Raw genomic sequence first — 19,859 nt, 5'->3', positions numbered from 1 at the left:
ACCGGCCAGGGTTTCGAACGGCTGGCTGATCTGATTATGTTAATGCATAGCGGACTCTCGATTGATAATTGCATCGGGGATCGCGGATGTGGAGAGCTTGAATGCCATTCAGCCTACACTTCTCGTTCCCGGGAGTGATTATCTATGCTAAACGCTTGGCTCGTTAATCGTCATACGCTCGAAAGGACGGTTATGTGCGTGTGCTGCGTGGCTCTTTTTTTCGCTCGCAAACGTTCGATTTATCGGGGTGTCTGTCACAGCGGACAATCAGAGAGAACCGTGCCATCCCGCGTGTCGTTCTAACTCGTCGGCAGACGGCAGCTGAGCTTTCGCAGAAATAATCTGTCAGCACTTTGCGCACATGTCATAATCGATAGAGATCAGAGCTCTAACGCGCAAGAAATTACTGTCCCGTTACTTAAACCTCGTCGTTCCATCGTGCCACAGCGTCTCGCGCAACACCTGCCGTTTCAGTTTGTCTAACGACGGTCCGAGGGTGCAGTTTGATCCGCGTTGATTCAAGGCACGTTTAGCGAAGTTTTACACGGTCGAATTTTTACGGACAGAGCAAATTCGATAAACCCGAGCGAGGCAAAGTTGAACTTTTGTTCCCATTCCAATGACAGTCGGCCATCCGCGACGTAATTGTGGTCAGGATTTCGGTGACGATTCGCGCGTTACGAACAAAAATGGCCATGAACTGGACCGTGCCGTTAACGAGGAAAGAATTAAAAATAACGGTGACCTGGTTGGCTCGTGCGCTACCGGGACACACGCGAACGCCGCGTCTGTACACGCGTGCCAATAAACGGTAGCTTTATTGTTCTGGAAATTAGGGGAATCACGAGTAATGCGGTCTTTTAATCGCACGCTGCATTGCGGAAAGTGCGCACCGGACTTTATCGTCGTTTTTACTACTCGCGCGACACCGGCCGCGAACTATAATTTAAATTTCAATCGGACTTCAGCCTCCGCAGAGCGGCGCGAATTACGAGACGCTTCGTAAAACAGGCAGTGGAACGGCGAAATATACCGATGTCGCCGTTAGTGGCGCCATAAACGCGGAAACTGCGCACTATCCCGTCCGAAAATTATAGTAATTGTCGCTAATTTGACTGTTTAATTAGTCAGCAACGCGACAGAAGTATGCGCCGGAATTTGTCAGGGTCCACACGCATCCGGCTGTGATACGCGCGCAATCGCTCCGGGATGACGTGTACGCGCATCACCTCATCGTCCCCGCGATTATTTAAAATTCCAACGAAACTGCGATTGCTGCGTCGGCCATGCTTTAATCCGTCAAGCTTCCGCGTTTGGTCCATCCGCTGCGCGAGTTTGGAATTCCCGCGCAACCGAAGATATTTCCGGTGCAACGGCTTAACTGCCGGAAGCCCGTTCGAACGCAACGTTCCTTCGAGCGCGTTTTCGACCAAAATCGAGGCCCTTTATTTTGCGTTCACGGGAAAAAGAAAGCTTTAACATCGGTGAATGACGTCAGAGCGGACGTTGAAACGAAGAGAGAAAATAGTATCGGAGCGACACACCATATTACGTACCGCAGAGGCCAATGTTGTATTTCGCAGCGTGCAACTTGGTTACCTCGGTTGCATTAATTTACCCTTTGTACACAATTCTTTTTTCTTTTCCTCTTTTTAGCACGCTCGATCGGTCAATTTCGAATGCAAAAAATGCTGGTGAATCGAAGCAATCACTGGCCGACAATGTTTGCGCAGTTAGGCTGACTATGCGCATTGTTTTTGCGCTCTTTGTCTCGCTTGCTTTTCCCGTTCTTCTTTTTTATCTTTCCACGTACAGGCGAACGCGCGTTCGCGTGCACACACCCCCGCACACGGTCACTCTTTTTCTCTTTGTATCGTTCTAGTTTAGCCGGGCACCGTTTATTCTACTGTTACGGGCTGTTTAGCCGAATCAATCTCCCGGCAGCACGTGGCTCCACCGACGCCTCTCACCCCCCTTCACCCCCTGCTTCGGTCTCTGGCCGGGGGAGGAAATAATTAAAAGTTAGTGTTTACCAAACGAAAGCAATCAGTTGCCCATCAACGGTAACAACTGGATTCAATTATAAAACTAAACGCGCCACCGCTGCCGCTAGCATCGCCGCATGCTCCACCCCGGTCTGCTGACCGAATCGAAGGAAACTGAACGACGCGACGAATCGACGGATATTTCCATTACTGCAGGAGGTAAGTCGAGGGAAACCTGTTAGACTTTCGCGAGAAGACGCAATGGATTTCTGATCCATCGCCCAACCCTCTCCCTGCTCGTCCCATCGAACCTCTTTAATTGGAAATCCACGTGACAATGGCACGCCTTCGTCTTCGTCCACCTCCATCTATCGTCTTCATCCCCTTTGACTCTTCTTCCGTCGTTTTCTCATCCTTCTCGCGTACCCTTTCTATGCGACTTCTTACTCTGATACTACCACCACCACCACCGCTTCCTTCATCTCCTCCTCCTCTTCATTCGTCACTTCTTTCTTTCTCTTCTTCCGCTCGGTCGAGAACGAGAACTCGACTTTTCTCTCGAGAGAGGAAAGTCCAAATCCGAGAATCTTCAACGACTCCGATCTCCGACGGCCATTCAGTCCGTCTCGACTCAATCTCTGGCCGTCGAAGATTACTGGAAAATTTCTCGTTTCGTTCTATCCGCGCGGCGTTAGGTAAACCCCTCCATGACGGCGTTGCTTTTCTTCCAAGGGTGAAAGTGTTAAGACGAGAACGAGGAAGAAAAGGAAGTCACGTCGGGGAGACTTAATCTCCGTTCGATCGGGTAGATCTCTAATCTGCTTTCGAACAGTGATTCACGACTTGGAAAGGGCGTCGGCTAACTTAAACAAATTAATTGGAATGCCGCAATCGGCTTTTTCTTCTCTATAATCTCTCTTCTTGTCTTTTCTCTATCGCGCACTCGATGGCTTTTTGTCGTCGTCGACTTGGGAACAAATATCATAGAAATCATCGGTTTCTCTCTGCTTGGTGGAATAGCGCGTTCAAGTGGTTCGTGCGCTCAGGTCATCGGCGTAGATCGTTAATCTTGCCATGGAAAAGATTGCGACGATGCTGGTAGAGAGAAACGAGATTGGACTGCTCGTCAATAGACTGCGTGCCAATGATCCAACCGCGTTCTCCCAAAAATCTTGCGACGTCTGAATTAGGGTCGAGAGTGAAGGATCAAAGGACACGTCCAATTATTGGCTGTCGCAAACCTCGAGAGAGTAATGGTGCGAAAGGTGCGTAAATCTATCCCTTGCTCGAAATCTTTTCCTTCCTGATTGTCCATCGGTATATAAACACGAAATCCAGACCGGAAAAGCGAAACTTTCGTCGTTTCTTTTTTTTTTTTTTTTTTTTTTGCTGTAACGTACGTCCGAGAGAAAAACCGTTGATTAACCAAGAGAAAATTGAAATTGCGATGTTTCGATTTGTTTTCTCTCCACCTGTCGTGCCCGCATCACGCGAGTTTCGGGTTTTTACGATTCTCGTCTCTCGGTAAAGTTTGTTCAACTTTTTCACCGATGTAAACGGCACAGAGCGTTGGAAAATGCAAGAAAATAAAAGCGAAGAGAAATAAAGGAGAGCGAAAAGGAAGAAAATTTTTCAGAGAAAAAGACCGCCACGAAACTAGAACGTGGATACGTAATATTCCGGGATCGCGAAATAGAATGAAACGGAATAAAAATAAACGGCGACGGGGATTACAACGGAACGATACGCGGAGCCGATATTATGCGGTATTTAAAACTCGATTATTGAAACGCTCGCAGGCCGAAACAGCAAATCCATTTACCCGATTCCATCGGACACAATGTTTTTCGTACACACGGTCAAACAAATCGTTAGTTATAATTCGAACGGTTACGCCGCCGCGTGGTTTACATACCGATCGCAAACAGAATTCCGATTTGTAATGTTGGGCCGGATTGAACGATCGTCGGATGCATCAAACGAACGTTTAGACTGTTGGAAAATCGCGTCGTGATGCGTTCTAACGAATGAAAACAGGTAACGCGGTTATTGTAGCCAGGCTCCGGGCGAAAATATCAAACGGGCGTCGCTAACGGAACAGCGTAAATTTTCCATCTTTAAAGGGAATCTGTCCAATGCTTTACGTACATGCATACGCTCGCTCGTTCGCACGCGTCCCGGTTTGTCAGATTCGAAGATAATTATAACAATGGCGGAATTCCCATTTCTACACCAATTCGTGGCTGTGAATGACAAATTACTTATTACCATCGCTTCCGTGTTTCCCCGTGATCATCGGCAACGACTAAATTGCGACCCAAATTCTCCGGCCGACTAATTGAAACGGCTTCCTTTGAAATTTACCGTCGAATTTCCTTTGCAGAATTTGCCCCAACTCGCCTCCTGCTCCCAAACCCCCAATAATATGACACGGACAAGGTAAACGTGAGCACAGCTCGATGCACGATCGGTAGCACATGCCACGCGACAAAGAACCGATAGTCGATCACGGCGTGTCGATAATGGACCGTGTATTTGTGTGCTCGGTAGAGCGAGAAAAGCGTGGGTGGCGAGGAGAATCGGGCCGGTTAAACCAAACAGCAGAGAAAGAAAAGGAAAAAGGAGGGAAGACGAATGAAGTACATTTCTAGTGGAATGTACTGTTTACGTATATCGTAACACGCTTTCGTGTTACCGACTTTGTACTTCGTCTCCCTCTTGCTACGCTCGAGATTCGGAATTTCACACTTCCGAGTACATTATTGTCTTTATTTATCGATATACAGCTGAAATCTATTAATGTGCATAAGCTGGAGCCTGCGAAGTTAGACAGCATATGCTTCTTACGATTGCAGTTATACTCAATTAAAGAAAAAATGCAGAAAATGCTTGGAGAAAGCGAAACTCTTGGAAATTGGAAATTTACGTTCCTAGAGAAATTTGTCTTCCTAAAGCAAATAGCTTAGGATTTATCGATAATTTTCTGCCGGGTACGGAAGAAAGAATGGCACCACGAGAACCAGTTTTGGGTCGAAACGTGGCCACGTGATGTCGTTATAAAAGTACGGCCCTATGGATCCGTTCAGGATGGAACAAAGATTTTCCTGGCACGTGTACTTCATGAAGAAGATCGTATCGCGTATTATAGAAGAAAGTGAGGCCTCGTGGTAAAGAACGGTCGATGAGAGCTGCAGGTTCACGTGACGAAATAACGAAAACGATCGATCAAGCACAGCTTCTTCGGTACGCTGGCTCTTTCGCAACTTCATGCGAAATATCGCAAAGTTGCAAAGACTGGCTATTACATTTGGCTTGATAAAAGTTTAAGAAAAAGGGAGTATCCTTTATATTTTCCCGATGGTATCGATGGCCGGCTCGATACCTCTGGGAGCAGTCGATACACAAAACGCTCCAAGTATTTTCACAGCTTCGCGATGTCGGACGTAGTATAGCTTTATTAAAGTAAGAATAAAAAGAGATCGTATCGCGCTCCCTGTTTCGTTTTCTTTCTCCTTTGGCCGCTTCTTTCATAAAGTCACGAAAGAAACTTTTCCAATCTCACCGTTACAAATACCAGGTTAATCTACAATTGCTCTTCCTTTTTACGGAGATGGAATTGCCGGGAGAAGGAAGTGCAACTAGATTTTTTAGTCCCTTGTACATTATCTCTTGTACGTACATTCCTTGTTGTATTCTCTTCTTGATACCTCTTTCAAGATTTTTGTTCTTTTTAAATGGAACAAACCGAATTCTAGGTTAAATTATTGAGAAAACGAAAATCCATTGTCTGGAAATCGAGATCGTTTTCACGCGCCACCTAAACAAAGCGGGATTTCTTTGGAAAAGGATCAGAAGCGGGGAAAAAAGAAGGATAAAGAGCAGCCTGGTGATCGATGGCCGTCGATTCAAGAATGCGTAGCATTCATAGCCGTTTCTTTTGAGGTGGCTCATTTCCTTCGCGAATTCTCTGTCGTTTTCTGCTCCGGCGAGTGGGCCGGGCTTGGGAATGTCGCTTAATTTTAGCGCCGCTAGAGAGAACGAATGGCGGTCTGTGATCTCTGCGGGACATATATTTTCAAGTCGACGGAACGCGTCGAGTGTGCGCCACTGAACCGCAACGCCACGCGTCTCCGATGTTATCGCTCTGGTCGCCGACTGGATATCATCGGAAAACTATAAAATTTACCTAGCATCGCTCAATTTTCCGTAGATTCCGCGAAACCACCGCGTAATTTATGCCATATGATTTATAAGGTCTAGTTTACGAGTCCCGCCATTCTCGCGCTACCTCAAATCCTTTCAAACGACAGCTCGGAATGGAATCACGTGCGTTTGGCACGCCAAGAACGCTTAGACAAATATTCCACATAAAGCGGTATATGACACACATTTTGGAACGTAAATGCTCGTTACCGCGATACGATGAATTGCCTTAGAATAGCGCCAAAAACAAAGTTACCTCCGACGATCCTTTTCAACGAGATGTTCAAAGAATAAGTTTATTCGGTTAACGAAGTATTTACGCAGCGTTCCACGTTGAATCGAGTTGTTAAGAAGGTCTTTGATTCGGCGGCAACGTTGTCGGAAACGCAATTGTTATCCGGTTAGGTGGTAAACGACGGAACAAGTTGAAGTAGCGCGGCGTAAAAGGCGTCTCTGGTTGAGCGAGCCGAGAGAGACGCGACGAGAGTGTCGCTTGAGGCGGGCCGAAAAATCTGAATGCTCGTCGCAACAGCTGCACCGAGGAGCGTCTGAAGGTGAGACAGAATGCCGAAAATGTTGGCCGCGTTAACGAGCACCCGGGGAGACGTCGACGACAAAACAATTCCACGGGGAATGCGCCAGCCCTAACTTTATTTATCGGCCGGCCGAACGTAGCCGACGAGGATCTTGCGAGGCGTGTCCCGCGGACCGCGTATCAATCTCTCCGCCGCTGTCTTTGATCTGCTAAAATAGCCTGAGCCGTTGGCAGAGGTTTAACGCGCGGCGAGCACGGGGTCGACGGGGATTCAGCCGATTAAACCCGGCCACCACGAAAAACAGAAAAAAATACCTGAGACTCGCAAGGACCGTACGTTGGGAATACGAGCGAAGTGAGACGAAGAGAACTCCATTACAAAATTTAGAAGACCGTCTGCTAGAATGTTTATTAAGAGACAGTGTCGCAAGTTTGCTTGTAATATCGACGACTATTGGTACCGAGATAAGAAGAATAAATAAGAAGAATCTCCGGTACAAATGATCGAGAAATAATTTTCGTCGTTTACCGATACACGAAGAATGGTTTATTTCGCGTGCTCGATCGAACAGCCCCTGATACCCTCGTAAGCCGCAAGCCAAAAGAATGAATCAGTCTATGACGAGGACAAAACCAACAGGGGCGGAGAGGGCGCAGCCAAGGAAGAATAAGAAGAAAGGATCGAGCGTGTTCTCGGTAACCGGCTTAGGTCGATGCAATTTTCGCAAGGATCCATTAAGGAGCTGGCTGCAATTAGTGGGTGCCTTAACAAGGCCATTGTCGCCCAAACCCTTCGCTGTCTTCCGCCAGGATTCCCTCTTGGCCCTTCTATTCGGGGACCACGCGATTTTACTTGCGGATTTAATTTGCCTTTTTCGTAGACACCCCCACCCGAACGAAACGTCCGTCAAAGGGGTGGCTGTGGACGAGCTTTCAGCCGGGATCCAATGGGTAGGGTGGGTAGGGTTATCGGTCGAGCTATATCGAGTTTCATTAAGCGCATTGTGCGCCTGCTGGGGGTGGCTCGTCACACAGGGGTTGGAGGTGAATGTCGAAAAGGAACGGCGGGGGGAAAGGGCGTGGAAGGGTTGTCACGCCAACCAAATGACCTCTGCTGGGGGGGCCGAGGGGTGGAAAGACCCGATGCTCGTGGCAAGCGGTAATTTTCTCTGTTTACCCCATTGTTAACGTACCGTGGCCAGCCGTGTGCGACGGTGGCGCGATGTTGAATTAAAGGTATACCTGTGCAACGGTTGGGCCTGCATTTGCATGCGTTTACTCTAGCACCCTGCCGTTTCGCGTAAAGTGATCATGCTAAGTCGACCTCTCCACGCCATTATATCGTTCGATCATATTTTCGCTACGCGATACAATTTCTGCAAATTTGAATTTATTAAATTGTCGTCTTTATATCGCAAGGGATCTGTGTATATTTGAAAATATTGTATCGCGCATACCTATCTTCGTCGAATTTAAAATTCAAGCAAATGGTGGTAACGAAGTAGAAATACGGAGTTGACGGTGCAGAGCGAATAGAAACGAGCAGAATATCGTAACGTGGCTATTCAGTTGACGAATCAGAGGCACGATCATCGGAACTGACGAACAAAGGGAACAAGCGGCGCGTGGCGATAGAGGTTTTTCAGAGATTTCAGAACGTTTGTATAAAGCAAAGCAGATGAATCGCGGAGCGCATCGTGGGAAGAAATCTCGGTAATGGGCAAGGAGAGTGAAGTACCTGCTGCGTTACTCTCAATGATGATGGATCTACTTATATCGTGCACCGCGTTCCGGAGTGGATCTCTGCTCCGTGTTAATGGGTGGTACGCCGTGAATGCAACGTTCCTTCAGTCGTCGTGCGCTTAGCGAACGCGTATCGCTCTAATTGTGAACGATAGTGTACCGTCGTTTGCATCGCTCTACTTGTCTACTTTGATAAATACCCCGGCGGATTCGCCGTATTAAATCGCGGAGCCACGATCGGTCGTCTCGGGAACGATAATCGATATCAGCTTAGCGCCGCTATTGCTCGATAAATAACGTAAACGTTCCTCTTAATTAATTCTTGGCCATCTCGAACGCGGTACAAACATGCGGCCGACCATTCTATTAACGAATAACAAGTGCACCTGGCGCGAATCACGCTAATAGGGAACGACGCCGCTAACAGAAAAACTCTCTGACGCGATTAAAATAAACTCCACCTAATTGTGACAGGTGTTCGTTAAACTGACGTCAAGTTCCGAGAGATTAAACATCATCGCGGCTGAATTAACAAGCGGCCTGACGCGATAAAAATGAATAACAACGGCCGCGAGACCGTACGAACGAGCGACATTCGCTGGTATACGCAACGCTGGTTGATTGTATCAATTAGAACTCGCCCTGAGCTTCTTTATACAATTAATCTTAACGCAAAGTTACTACCGCAAAACGAGCAGCACGTAATTGTCCGAATGACGAGTGAACAGCTCGAGAGACAATTATACAGGCTCACTGGTGCCGCACCTGAAAATGTTGCTTTTTCCACGAATTAAACGCGACCGAGTCGAGATAAAGAACGACGCACGGCATGTATGCCATAAAGAGAGCGAGGAAATGCGGAACAGATTTTACGACTGTGCTCTATTATCCAGCTAGATAGAAGGTGAACGACACACCCACGCCGAGCACATTCCTCGGCGAGCTCAATTAAAATCGCGCTTGCTTTTCTCCCACAATGTAAAATCCAATTTTATTTCACGATAGAACAATTTTCACCGTAAATCCTTCTCCTTTCTGCTAAGTGGACTTCTTGCGCGACAACCCTACGGTTCGTTCGTATATATTTGCAAATGACCGGATAGCTGGGAAAAAAAGCCGACGACACGCACGTTTAGCTATCATGGAAGAACGCACCGCCATGCTGAGTCAGGATGTCTCTCGTGGCGATGGGAGCTGACCGCGGCTGGCGGCGTTAATGGATTTGACAAGATTGAATTATAGGCCGCTTCGTCGCCGGCAATACGCTCGAAAAGGGACCAGGCATCGGTTCGCACATATCGTCGGCCCATTCGAAAGTAATGGACCGATTCTGGAGGGGAAGATTCGGCGGACACGCGACCGCTGTCGATAATTGCTCTGTGTCGAAAATTCCACGTCGATATTTCGATGAAACGCGGAAAAGCGCTGGAACCCGAGGAGGGGGGACTGTAATGTAACCAAGCACTTTATTGCCAGAGATTTCCTCCGTTCGAAAGGTATCGACTTTACGCGATCACGATTCTTATCTCACTGGAATTTTTCAAGTTTCTCGGGTTGTCGAACCGAAATTTACCGAGTTGAAGCGTCGCTTGAGAATACGTTTAGATATAAATCAAGTGATTCTCGACGCGCTATATTAGCTTGCTGCTTAATGGAGAAGAAATTATTTCTTAGGAACATCTGGATCAAGATGAAACGCACCCAAGGAAATTAGAACCTTTCTCGGTAATTAGGAAGGCCGCGTGCAATTTCTCAAAGAGACAGGAGGTAAAGGCACTTGCTTAAGAGAATGAGAGCCGAAGCACGACATTCAGTAGCAGTATTTCAGTTACTTTCATTAGAGTCTCGCCTCCGCGAAAGGCGCTGGGAGATCGGCCAGAAGAGAGGCACTCTGACCTCAATTGGCCTCAAACAATTTGCCTGTTGAATTAGTCTTGCCAGAGTTCTGCTTGGTAAGGCCTCGATACCATGTACGTGCATTTCGGCTGCATCCAGACCTCGCCAATGTAATTTTCCTATTGCATTAAATTCTCGAGTAACTCGTGTCGCCGTCGTCGCTGAATCGCCACACAGGTTGAACGAACGAAAATTATCGGCGCGTTGCATCTTAAACGAGGAAGTTAGCGTATCACGGCAGTCGACTTCCTCGCAATTCCCCGACAGAAAAAAAAAAAACATCGTAGCAAATAAGATGATACTAGGAGCGTAATTGAATCGTCGTTGAAGACGCATCACGACAATGCCACCGGAGGAGATTGGCACCGTTAGCGCTGTATCGCTCCGCGGCATGCGGGTAGAAGCTTATTATTGTTTGATTAACAACCCCAGGAGTTTGTGATATTTCATAAGCAAGCAAAGGGTTGCGCAACGAGATTGGATGGCAAATGTACACACGTACATATACAGCCGCCGGCCTAAGCGCAACGCTAGACGTTTGCGAATTTCCATCCCTATTTCTCTCTTAACGTACGAGTACGTAAACGTAACGCATACCATCCCACCAAAGGTACACAGTCTTCCGTCCTATTTTTGCCTGTATCGCTGGCAATTTCCCGCGATTTACCACGTCCCTCTTTTCCCAACATTAGTTTCGATCAAATTCGAGCGAAACGAGGTTACGTTTCGACTATGGATTATAAATTCCGTTGCTAGAGTATAAATTTTCCTGTTGACTTCCTGTTCGCTACTTTTTTTTACTGAATACGCTTTGTGTGACGTAGTAATCGATTTTTGTACGCCAACTAGTCGCAGTATAAACGAATGGTCAATGTTGTAACTAATTGTAAGTAGAAAATATAAACGAATAAACATGAAAATGTCAATAAACAACTTCGAAATGTAAACAAAGAAAGCTGAGAATGGCAATTCCCAACTGTTGTCAAAGCAATTCTACAATGTAAACAAACAAACAAACTCAAAATGTAAGCAATCGAATTAAGATATGTGTAAATGAATCTTTCGAATTCGTAGTTGCAGCATACAAAATATGTAACGTCGATCAATATGTTACATGTCTATGCGTACAGTAGTGTAAAAGACTAAATGAAAAATCGTATGATAACGGCGGTTGCGCGATGTGTATTAAATAAAATCTTTGAATCCCGTGCGAAAATTGAAACTAGAAACCGTGGAGTGGAAACCATAGCGTTGCCACTGCTTTAGGCGTTTTCCTTTTCAACGACTGTAAAGTTAAGCGAGATGTTACCGAGGTCTGGCGCTGGATTTCGCTGGTTGTTACTAGCTTCGCTCGAAAAGACCTCGTTTCCTAGCTACTTCGCTCTCGAACGTTTCTATATTCCTAGGAAAGTTGCGCCATACTTGAGCTCGCAAAAATCCTGCCAGTACACAGCTACCACGGCTGTTTCTTCGTGTTCCATCCGGCTTCAATACCATTTTCGAGAGTCCTCCACGATTTCTTTCCCTTCCTGGTCCGTTTCCATATCTAGGGCACTCCGTCGTGAATCGCGACAGTGCATCGACCTCGCAACATCAAACCCGTCACGAGGCTCGATCTGCCGTGTTTCTCTTCGGTCGAGCACCCAGACTCTTCAATCTTGGACATTAACGCTTGGCAATTTTGTCTCGCCACTTGACTACTTTTAAGTGACGTTTAAAGAGTTTACACGCCGGTGTAACCTTAAAAGTCCTCAGTGTATATCTTCACGTTCGTATTTGCGCGATACTGAATAATCCGTAAACGTCAGACCGTGACATTCTTACGGTTGCTTTTAATTTTGAACGCTAGTGTTCCAATACTCGTCGAGTTACCGTTGAGAGAGCTACGAATAGATCTGATAAAAGCTTCTCTAATCGCGTTGACATTGCACGGTTTGTCGCAATAATTCACTTGCTGATACGATAGCCAGAGGGGTTTGTAAATCACGAAGTACATTCGCGGAATGATACGGTTGAAGAAACCGAGTTCACAGATTTAGGGGAAGCACAGGTATTGTTAACTAACCGGTGGATACATTAATTCTACCTTCTTTCCCTTCAAACGAAACCATTGGTCCCTTTAGGGGAGTATGTTGACACGAATTAAATACCAGTGAGTGACCCGCGACACGGCCGTTTTCTCCACTTTGTGCCACAATTTGGACGCTTGGGAGCAGCGAATCGTTATTTTGCCAGTTTAACGAAATGATTATAAAAGCCTTTGAGGATGCTCACCGGCTACGAACACATAAAACCGTTGATAGACCTATACTCGAAAGTGATAAAATGCGATTCTCTTGCATTTCTACAGTTTCGTTTTCATCCAGAAACCTTTAGATAGCACCAACGATAACAAGTTGTATATTTTGTGATTTTGTGACTGTAATAGAAATCAGGAATGAACGCCTCGTCATAAATGTATCGCGTATACGAGAAACAAAAATAGTTTTGACACATCGTTAACCGTTGACTGAGCACGCACGCCATGTAAAAGCTCATACGTATTGCGACTTATAAGAAGCAGATTGGCAACGAGCCAGAAACTATCCGGTCGATGGTTGCTTTCAAATTTATGTTTCTGTAATATCCGCCATACTTTGGCTCTTTACCCTGCGTTCGAATGGTCTTTTTGTTCGTTCGCAGACCACCCCAGGTAAATTGACGTTTCGCGAAAGAAAGTTGCACGACAAAGAACGACGTGTTTCGTGGAACATGGATCGCGTTTACATTGTCGATGAAACAGCGATCGAGAATTTCCACTTAATACTTTTACGCCACGTCGACGTCCGTCATCAATAAAATTGCGGAGATTTTTCATAATATTCGACAGTGAAAAGTATAAACACCTGGCAAGTTTCTCCATATCGACAAACGGAAATCTGAGAAATGGAGTTACACCGTTTCTCGATCTCGAGTCGTTAAATATCATTGGAAAAGTAGGTCGTGTCGCAAGAATAAGAAGAATCGCTTGCTTCTTAGAAAATAGAATTTCTGTGGAAAAGCCATATCGGTTCTCGAGAGGCAAAAGGTATATCGAATTCGCAGCGATAACGAGTCGTCGATAAAATAAATTTGACGTTACAATTTATAGATACGTTCTCGTCCTTTCGTCATTCCTTCCTCCCCCTCCCTTGCCCGTTTCTTAACACAGGCTGAATACAGTCGACGCGAAATCCTTCACGGTGCCGCAAACTTCGGCAAAGAAGTACGCGGCTACATGCACACGATCGAGTTCCTCATAATATTATAGAATCTGGAGGGCAGGTAACGAACCAAGTACTTGTCCCATAAGTAAATCAGTGTAACAAGCCGGTCTATCCACCGTTCGAGCGGAAGCTCGCAACGCTTCGAGCCGGAACGAAGAAACCTCGAACTTCTTTCATCACGCCTCAGCGAGTTCCTGCAATTCGATTTAAGGGTCGATCCCGTTTGAACCACGGCTCCAACGACAAACGAAATCTGGGCCGATGACGAATTTAGAATTTCAAGTGCCATACTGACTCTACAATCTGAATACTTATGACACCGTAGATATTTTATAAGGTATTACGACCGCGGTAAATAATACTCTCTCGCTTTCGAATGAAGCTCTTGAAATGAAAAGCTGTACACCATATACGATCGATACCTATGTAACGATACCTTAAAAGGAAGCTAGAAATTCTAACGATTCAAGATTAATCACGAGATTAATCACATAGCCTCATGTAGCCTTTTGAAAAGTTTGCCAAGGCTGCAGGACGAGCTCGATACCCTTCGGAGTGATAAGAATAGAGCCGCAGAGAAAATCGAAGGAAAGACGGAGGCGAGGTTGAAATAAAATGTGAGGCCATAACTATCCGGCTCCGTATATCTTTCGGCAACGTTATCTATCCCGGTGGTTAAGCCAGACGCAGACATAACGCCCTTCCTTGGTCGTTGGTCGGCTTAATCCGCAAATCCCAGGGACATGTCCCGATCCATTGGCCCGGATATCCTAGAACGGCGGTAAGTAAAGATCCGAACCCTTTCCCTCTTCCCTGTTGATATAACCTTGACTCGTCGCCTGGCGCCAGACTGCGAAAATAAGGTGATCGAGATCGGTGCGCCTTCGCTTGTAACCAAAGGGCCATTTAAATCTATCGAGTTGAGTAATTTACGAAGACATCGCTTTGATCCAATTTCAAGGGGTGCATCCCGCGTGGATCTTTACCCTTTTAGCGCCACCGTTTAAGCGTTTGCGTCAAATTTATCAAAGGTTATTCGCCTGGTAGGAGCAGCACGAATGCTCTGTACGCTCGCGATCTATTTCGCGATCTAATTTAAGTCACCCCGTTGACTTCGCGTTACTTACGACCGTTAATAATTGCCGTTACAACGTCCAGAATAGATCATCACCGTTTTGTAGGGTAAAAATGTTCGACACGACAACGCAACAAAATTTTCTCCAAGATCAACGCTATATTTGATAGCGCTCGGTAGCGGAAACTATTTCAAGTTATATTTATTGAGATATGTGTAATTTTGTGTGCTACACTAGATTAGCCGCGTAGTAATGACACACATATATGAGTATGAGTGTGTTGGAGTATGTGCGTGCACTGCGTCTCGTAAAACAGATGAATGCAACTGTTCCGTTGGTAGTGTGGTATGGAAGATGGTGAGGCAAAGAGAGTGCTGAGAAGCGCGCAAACGTGTATCGACGAAGATCTTGTAAATCACATATTAAATAAGTGTGAAACTATTTTGATATCAATTGTAAGTGTAATCTAAGTATTCCTATACATTTATTTCGGCGATTAAGATCCACAATTCTCGACAATATTTGATGCGAATTATCTGTTTCGTTCGGCGCTGCTTTGCCATTCACTTGTACCTCTGAAGAATATACCTATGTACGTAAACGTCGGGAAACTCGATTTGAAATGTAATTTCAATAACGGGGAACGCTTCCTCTTAAACGTCAGGAATACCTTATCAAGCAGGAGAACTGCTCCGACGAAACGACGGTTCTACAGTATATTCGACCTAATAACTTTCGATTGCGAATGCAAAAGACCTATAAGCACTCGTGGCATGTACTTACCGTAACCGAGCAAGTTTACCGCATGTGCGAAGTTTCTCGATCGATATTATCAGGAAACTTGTCGATGAAATTAATTGATGCTAATACCGTAAAGAGAGCCACGTCATGGTTATTAGCTGGAGAAGTCGCCCTAATGGCATACTTTGAAGCACTTGAACCGCCAGTCGCCGCGAGTAAAATATATTTTAGTCTCATTCCTCATTCTCTGTGCGTCGCATTCCGGCGAGCTAAGTACCCGGACAAAATCTAGCGAACGCTAGATCTAAGCCTGTCGTTTAAAAATCCCGATTTTCAACCCTCTACGATCGTTCTACCTTCGTACCTACCAACCAGCTAACGGTTTTTCGTAAATGATGGGAGGAAGAAAAGAAAACAAAAAAATTCACGAAAGAAACGAAATTCGAATCAGGAGATTAAGTGGCAGTTTAAACCGCTTTTACCGAACGATGTCATTTCTTTGCAACACCCGAGCTAATCTGCATAATAATATCGGCGGCGATTAAAAACGTCTACGTGTATCCGCAGGGGCTGTAAATTAATATTCCAGTGAACTTGAGCAAGTGGCTGGAAATACTCTCTCGGACGCAGCAAGAAACTCGCTAAGTCCCGAGGGTTTCATTAAGATATTTCGACCGAGCAAACGAGCCTTGCTTATTAGAGTTTTCGGCATTAATTAGTATACGACAGAGACGAACTTTGAGCGCCATTTGTTTCGCGTAACAGCCCCTCGTTACTTTTCGCTTCGAGTTGTGCAAACGCGTGTCATTATCCGCCATTACCAACGACTTTCTTTCCGACGTTAAAAAGCATACTTAACGAGCGTGACTTAACACCGTCGCCTTTCCTATACGATGCCCCTGTACACAGACGGAAATATTATCAGAGCAACGTTGAGTTTTGTTAAAACGAAAGTCTTCGGAAATCCTTGGAGTTTCTTCGAGCCAGAGCCGAGTTTAGTCAGTCGGCGAATCGATGGCTTTAATTAAGGAAACGTCTTACAACGGGATGGCTAGGTGTGGCTAGGTTAATACCCTAATGTATACGCCACCTACATATGCCTGTATTCATATTCGTACATGCACGCGACACGAGATTACACTCACAAAGGACGCCGCAGAACCGACGCATTTCGAGCTGTTCGCAATGTTCCTTACAGCAATCGACTTAGCAGGAATAGTGCTTTCCATCGTGGCATACTCCGCCGATTCGCGCTATCTACAACGGTAACTTCTCCTACAATCCCAATCGCGATGTAATCCTTCGAGCGTGAACGCGAAGCGGTAAGAAAAGGAAAATTCGGCAAGGGAAAGGAAAAAAGAGAATAAACGGAGTTTTGTGAAATGAATTGCTTATCGACCAACACCTCGCGGTGGCCTATAAAAGTCAGCCAGGTCCTATCTATCCAACGTACAATCTCCCGTTGCCTGGAGGCTCTTACATCGGTTTTCGATCGTAAAACTATTCCGCGCTAGATTTCCTGATTTTATTTACGCTCCGTAAATTGGATCATCCTTTTTTTTTTTAGCAGGGACAAAGGATCGTGTAAATTCGTTTACATACGTACAGGTGAATCGCTGTGTATTTAGATCGATCGAAACACGACCATTCGCTGGCTATCTAGCGATAGCAAGGTACGATTTTATCGAGTCCATCTACGTAGGAACATCGCCTTCAGTGACGTTATTCGACACTCAAATTCAGGTTTCCACGGAATTGAGTCCGAGAGCGATTTAATCGACATCGACGGCAGGCAGCCGATCAGGACGAAGCCAAGCAGCGAAATTGGCCTGCATCGGGGGCGATCAACAACAGTGCGTGAACGACGTTGTACACGCATTTGACACGCACACCAAGGGGGTCCCGTGACGTGTCGTACCGCCTTGTTTCCCACGAGTCTGTTGGAGGAACGAGGGCAGCGTTTGAGGAAGGACGGAGAGATCCTGAGAGAAACACATCGAAAGAGAGAGAGAGAGAAAGAGTAATCCGCTTAGCTCGTCCGCACGCATGCTGTGCAACGTCTCTCTTACATTAGAGAGTGCATGTAACATGACCGGAGATATCGAGGATGGAAATAGAGAAGTCCAGTGCGGCGGAAAATCGTGGAACATCGTGATTTGCACGCGTGTCATACGCCTCTCAGAGACGATGATTCATCCAGAATACAGAGCAAGCTAATTTCTAGAGATTATGACGCCTAGAACGATCTCGTCTATGAATAATTACGATAATTACCCTTAACGGTGCGGCTTCTCTCTTTGCTGATTTTCAATCGGCGCGATGTAGCTACATAACATACGTACATGCACAGTGTGTATCAAAGGAGGAGAAATGATTACATTGGCTTCGTTCCAGTTGTCGCAATTTTGTATCGTACGCTGTCGGACTAGTGGCGAATTTTTTTTTTCTTTTTTTTTTTTACCGTGTATTTAAGTCAAGGGAATGATGGCCAAAGGGTTTTCGAGGGGCCGCGTTATTAGTGGACTCAATATCCTGAATCCAGTCCGATACCTTCGGGGTATTCCACGCAGTTTGACGCCGGATATGAACGACCGATGTCACGTCACTGACAACGATAGATACGTTACAGGCCGTATTTCGACTATTTTGATATCTGTCAGTCGGCACGCCGGAGATCTGACACCTGTCGAAATTAATCGAGCATAGCGAACACGATCGATGAGAAATTTCTTCGAGTAGAAACGATTTCCAAAACGTAGTACACCGTGTGTTTTAACATTCAGCCTTGGCATACCAATTTTCCGATCGAATTTATGTATCCGTATCTCGGGAGAAAAGAAATATGATAGCATAACACCGGGTTAAGGTACACAAAGAAGCAAAATATCGAGCGAGCTACATCATACGCTATCAGTGATAGGTTAAGACTCACGTTCGGACCACATTGTTCAGGTGTTTGCTTCTGATAAGCTAGGTTATATGTTTGCAAATATGTATAACCAAGAAGAACAATTTGTAATGAATCAAAGACAATTTCATCGTTCCTGTATTCAAATAACTCTACAACGTTGTTTCTAAATACATATCTCTTGGATTTGTCGCCATTGTCGTGGCGTTAGGTGCAAACGCCATTAAATCGTATTGTTCTTTTGTGCTATGTATATTTGACGTACAATACACAATGGCATCGCATAATACTGTATATAATTATTCCGTACTCATCTCAATAAAACAGACGTCTCGAAATCACGATGCATTACAGTATTACACGATACCACGAACAATTACAAAGTGATCATCAAACACTGTATTATATTGTACGTAACTGTGTATCTACATGGGTGTACGTATGCGACGCACCTGCGATCCGTAGGAGAGAGTTGGTAGCAACGCGAGAACGCAGGAACTCGTGTTTTCCGTCGCATCCATGTTGTATCCAACTGCTCACAAAGGTTACGATGGATCGTAAATACATTTATGCCGCTGCGTGCTCACACAACCGTTCAACCACGTTCGCTTATATACACGCACACTATCTAATGTTTCACAGTTCGGCTCCACGGGACACGGTATTCTAAACATACGGATCGCGTAAACATACTTCGACGTCTCAATTAAACTTAAGCTTCGCTACACGAACGCGCGTCAATCGTGCACGATTTCACTCGAAACCGTGGTCGAAGTAAGAGTCGCGAAAGTCGACTCGAAGCCCTTCGAGTTGTAATTCACGCCATCTCTCGACCTCAAAAATAACGATTCGTCGTTTAGTTCGATAATAGTTTCGCGCTTTCTACCAGCGTAATCGCGTAATTAAATTTAACAGATTGGAAATAAGTATGTGCGGTATATAAATAAGAGTGACCGCGACAAACGAGGCGGATGGAGAGCATTCCATGGACGGCGTAGTGGTGTGGAGAATGAATAAACATCAACATCTCGGTGAGTTTCGTGATTTTATTGTTCGTAGCTTTTGTGCCACCATGATGCATATGGCGTCATGTTCGTTTTCGAACGTAGCTGCTTTTATCTCACGATGCAATTCTATATCTGACCTATAAACCTATAATTAGACTTCGTGTGCACAATTGCACGTTAAAATAAACATGACTTTTTATCGTACATTATTGTACGTTTCTCATTTACTTGTTTACCTTCTCTGGAAAATGGCTTCTCTGGAAACAGTTCGATATTTATCCGTTTTCATTAAGTCGTATTAATTAATTTCCATCTGCAAGAGGAACGGGAGTAAAGGGAAGGGGCTGAAGAGAGAGATGGAGTTGATATCAAAGTTCAGGATTGCTATATTCTACTTCCCTTGTACCCGATGCGAAATCTATTTCGCCATAATTATACAATACTACGATAACGTATATATATATATCGTTCAATTTCTCGTAAGAAACAATCTTGAGTCGGTTTCAATCTCGAGCAAAGA

General features: G+C 45.4%; 1 protein-coding gene and 1 long non-coding RNA gene across 8 annotated transcripts in view; one reads left to right on the top strand and one right to left on the bottom strand.

Moving 5' to 3' along the window:
* The window catches only part of LOC139992274 (uncharacterized), a 201,145-nt gene extending 182,149 nt beyond the window's left edge, over positions 1 to 18,996 (bottom strand). For all 4 annotated transcript variants that reach the window (XR_011801061.1, XR_011801063.1, XR_011801062.1 and 1 more), the window contains exon 1: positions 18,785 to 18,996. This is a non-coding gene — a long non-coding RNA (uncharacterized lncRNA). The remainder of the gene's footprint in view (positions 1 to 18,784) is intronic.
* Pxb (putative Hedgehog signaling attenuator pxb) overlaps positions 1 to 19,859 on the top strand; it is a 229,434-nt gene that overhangs the window by 41,213 nt on the left and 168,362 nt on the right. Inside the window, exon 1 of one of the 4 annotated variants that reach the window (XM_072012974.1) lies at positions 19,238 to 19,363. The exons of 1 other annotated variant lie outside the window; for it this stretch is intronic. The gene's annotated coding sequence lies outside the window, so the exon portion shown is untranslated. Of the gene's footprint in view, positions 1 to 19,237; positions 19,364 to 19,859 lie in introns of those variants that run through there. 2 more of the 4 variants (XM_072012976.1, XM_072012977.1) reach the window with 2 other exon arrangements.

Source organism: Bombus fervidus, chromosome 11 (genome assembly GCF_041682495.2).
Source record: "Bombus fervidus isolate BK054 chromosome 11, iyBomFerv1, whole genome shotgun sequence".
Classification (NCBI taxonomy): Eukaryota; Metazoa; Arthropoda; class Insecta; order Hymenoptera; family Apidae; genus Bombus; species Bombus fervidus.
The sequence above is the reverse complement of the archived record's forward strand: the minus strand, read 5'-3'. Positions and strand labels throughout refer to the sequence as shown.